A 4,611-nucleotide genomic window follows, 5' to 3' on the forward strand; every position below is an offset into this window, starting at 1 on the left:
TGCCCGCGGGCTYTCATTGGGCCGCTCCCAGCCGACCGTTGATTGGCAACCCCGAAGTGGGTTGTTTATTGGTCACCGTCATCGCCGTGATTGATTCTCATTGGCTGCTCTGAGCAGCCCGCCCCCCTCCCGCTTGCCGCTCATTGGGTGCGCGGGGAGGGGTCCGTAGGCGGTGCGTCCTGGCCTTCCGGGGGGCGCCGCTCCCCGCTGTACGGTGGCGCGGCGGGGTCAAAAAGCCTTGGGTGGCGCTTACAGCATATTACGTATCCCCCGCTTTTAATCTTAACGCCTTATTGCACAAACGCTCGCATCCCCTATGTCCTGCTGTACCGGCATCATACCGACTCTCCGCTGTGCAGGGGTGACTTGTGACTCATGTGATTCTCATGCGCAGGAAGATTTTTTTTTGTTTTGTTTATAAAATCTGCAAAAAATTAAAATGCGAAAATGCTACTGCAAAAGCCACCACTTGGTGGCACTGCACAAATGTAGACAGCGCGTCAAAAATAAAATAAAATAAAATAAAATAAAAATAAAATAAAAAAGGCTATTGCCAAACAGGAAACTGCTAAGCACCAGGCATAATCGCAGGGGAAGGAGGAGAAGAGGGCAAGGCTGCCTCGCAGGCGGCGCGCAGATGCAGGCTCTGCGCGCAGCGGTGCGCCGTGCTTCGTAACGCCAGCGCTCAAAGCAGGGGAACACGCGGTTAATTTCTAAAACGTTCGTGCGTTTTTATAAGAACATGATTACAGTGCATGAAGAAAGCAAAAAAAAAAAAAAAAAAGAGCTAAAAGACCATTCAACCATTCAGCATCATTCAAGATTGGCCCCGTGCATCGCAAAATGGAGAGGTCAAAGAAACATCCCCCTCCGTTTCCCTGTATCGGCCRCCGGGGGATCCGGCAAAGATTTGGAAACCTGGAAAATCCCAACTCATGCTCAGATCATTAACTTATTACATGATAATAAAAGATTAGTTTGGACCTGTTGATTGGCGGCCATTGGGGCAGATTCCCCAGTGGTATAAAAAAAGYCCAATTAAACAGCAGAGCTACAGTAGTTTGTAGAGATTCTGCCCACTTAGTCCAATGCAACGAGGTTCTGAGTGTTTGCTGCGTTTTGTTGCTCTCCTTTTCCCCCCAAATCAGTGGAATTTGAGGGCATTCAACAGTTCTACCTTAGGATATCAGGATATAGTCCGGTGATTGGGGCTGTGCTGAACCACTAGTCAGAAAAAATGAATTTGGGAGTGTCTTCTTTCCAACCAAAAATCCTTCTTTCTCACTTATTCTGTGCCCGAGTCTGAAGTATTCCTGTATATTGAAACAATACTTGTTTTCTCCTCCGAGTGCGTAGCCTGAAACATTTGCTGGGCTAATTTCCACTCGTGTGGATGCTGATACCGAATTTAGGAAGCGTGACTGCGGTGATGCCGAGGCTTTAATCTAACTAGCTCAGATAACAACGCCAGTGATAACACAGCAGGGCAGGCTTCAGTGCCAGCCAGCAACCTGAGTACCCGGCCGTGGTCTTGGCAAGCCGAGACTCTGCCGTGCATCTTCACTAGCGGTGTTACCTGAGCTGGCTAGGTTAAAGCCAGAACGGGTTTACTTAACATCCTGCAATTACACCTTCCAATAACACTATCTAGGTCACCGCAAGGGTCTGGATGTATTTGAATAATGCCCTGATTTTAAAGTATTCCGATGTCACTTTGAAATAAAACACAGCGATGATATTTTTTCAGCCCAGTTTATGATTGCTACTGATTTTATTGTTAAGAGGAATGAACGTATTGCCATTTAATGTAGATAAACAGGCAACATGAATATATAAAGACATTATCCCTTACAGATGTTATACATGCCTGAAAGATTAAGTGTGTCGTTTTCATACACTCCCAATGATAATATGATATTACGCCTTTATCTTAGCCGCTGGAGCTCTGAGAACCCCTTTGAATTTATCTGTTTCTTGACAGTATAACTGTCATTACCAGATACATTTTGTGCCAAGAAGATACATTATGTGGAAATCTGCTCACTTGCTCTTCCTACTCTTCTTTTAATTCTTTCATGTGGGATATTGTTTGTTTTAAGGGTAATTCTCCCTCTCCCTGCATAAATGCACCCTACTGGAGAGCAATACAGAGCGTGTAGGGGAAACTATCCCTGAACTGTGCTCTGAAATAATTAGCATTTCTGAATATATTTTTGGTGAAATTTCAGGCRAATGGAATTGTAAAGCTGTAGCCCACAGAGTCACGTACTTGGCACTGTCCGAGTGTTAGAGAAAAGCTGCTGTAAGCAAACGACTGTGCGTGGAGCACTGCGTGTTGCTGCAGAGGGTACAAGGTAGTCCCCCTGCCGAATTTAACCGAGAGCCTCTTGATCAAGGGCTGCGCAGCAAAACCATTACAGCGCTGTTCCCTGATTTAAAAACACAAAAATTCTAGGAGCAGAAAATAGAGGCTAAATTACTATCCTCTAACACCTAGGGAACCCAGTTACACCTTCAGTTGCATTTTCTTGCTCTGTTTTGGGGGTTTTCATTCTGAATGGTAGCACATTTTTAACAGGAGCCTGGGACAACCGCTCACCCCTGCCCGGATCTCTCGGCCTCACCTGTAGGCTGGGTCCACACAGGTGGGAGATCCGCGTTTGGACTCTCACCAGGATAAAGAGAGCATGGAGAAGACCTTCCCTTCCTTGGATATTTGCTCTAACGTCCAGATTAGTGCATGCCAGAAACCGCATCGAATGTAATCGCTGCAGCTCACAGTGTTGAAAAGAAAGCGGTAACCTGGCTCTGTTGTTTCAAAGAGCACTTGCAGGCTCCTAAACCCACGTGTGTAGCCCCGGGATCCCGAGCTGACAGAAACACCTAGATTTATATATATATATATATATATCCCTCTTTTTGATGTTTACTGCAAGCAGGTCTCTGTTCACCGTGTGGGGTTTTTCACTTGCCTGTGCGAGGTGTCTAACATGCTCCAGGCTTTAAATAGAGAAGCAAGGTACCCAAGCCCAGGAATTGCCTTCCACTCTGGCAGCCTGATACCGATCAGTTAGATGCTACAGCATCGCATTTATAAGCACCCATAAACCATTTCTGAGTTGAGACCAACTTTCTGTTTTGTTTTTTTTTTTTGTGTCTAAGAATTGTTTGGAGTGGGTGCTTTAGGTAAGTTATATTTTTATCCCCTTTAGCAAAAGCAGGTGAAGAAGCTGCTTAGTACAGTGGTATTAGGCAGTATTTCATCAGTGTCAAGTAGGCTTGCAGTTGAGTTAGGCCAGGACCTTTGAGTTTTCATTTGAAAAGAGCATCCTTTTCCCTAGCTTTGACAAGACTTGCAGTAATTTTTAGTTTTTATTCTGGGTTAAAAGAGCACATATCTTTTCTCAGCATGTCTCTCTCGTGTCTCCATTGCCCAGAAGCAGTACTTCTAGTATGGAGGTTGGATGTGATTGCTGGAGTTAAGTGTTTCACAGCTAAAACAAATACACAGGAGATAGGGAATAGCCTGGTTGAGAGTGTGCAACGATGGAAAGCTTTGAGGAATATGACCATTAATGAAGATGGAAGCTATAGAAGAGCTATAGTGACTTGGTTAATCCTATGTACTCTGACAAAGTTAAACTTCTCCAGGTCGCTGATAAGATAGGACAGTTTTTCTTTATCTCTTGTTTTTTCAATGTTCAAGGCTACTGAAATGCAAAAGTGCCAGATGGCCATGTAAGCTAAACAATGTACCAAATCTTCCTTATATTATCACTAAATGTCCGGGGGGCGGGGGGGGGGGGAAGGAGGGGAAAAAGGTTATTTCATCATTAGAAGTCACTCAGCAGTGAATGACATTCAGCTGTGTTTATCAACTTAAAACAAAAGATTGGGTCCGTAGAGTTGTGGGGCCTTTCTCTGGCGTTACAGGGCACGTATTTCATTCGCCTTGAAGTCAGCTGGTGATATCTTGTCCTTGTGTGTGCCAGTCACTGAACTGTGATGCCACACTAACAAAAAAAAGAAACACACATGTACAAAAAATCACAGCAATCCTATACTGACGTGACTGTGTAATTTTTCCTCTTGAACACAACAACGTCCTGCGTCACTGATAGCAAAATCCCTTCGTTCTCCTGCGGTTGTTACTGTCCGGAGGAGAAAACACCGGAGAGACGAGGAAGCCCAGGTTCCGCTCTCAGTCCTGTCGCTGATCTGATCTTTGACCTTCGGCAGGTCACTTCACCTCCTGTCCTCCCTCTGCCTTTGCGAGTGGTGGCCATAGCCAAGAGGGACTGGAGAGACTTTGGGAAATCCACCTCGGCCATCCGAGGCGCCGGGTTAGCGCGATCCCGGGCCTCGGCTCGTTAGCCCCGGGCTAAATATTGTGGCGCTTTTTATGAAGTTATACCGCTTTTTCGCCTCGGAAGGGTCTCGAGGTGGCCTGGCGGTGCTGCGTGAGGCGGAGCGGGCCTTCTCCCCGCCGCGCGTGGGGGTGAGCGGGCACCTCGGGGGGCCACGGGGAGCCCCGCTGCGGGGCCCGCGTCACCCCGGCGCCCTCCGGGCCTGCGACCGCGCTATTCCCCGCTTCCCCGAGCGTCACTCCCG

Source organism: Apteryx rowi, unplaced genomic scaffold (genome assembly GCF_003343035.1).
Source record: "Apteryx rowi isolate R43461 unplaced genomic scaffold, aptRow1 scaffold_13, whole genome shotgun sequence".
NCBI lineage: Eukaryota > Metazoa > Chordata > Aves > Apterygiformes > Apterygidae > Apteryx > Apteryx rowi.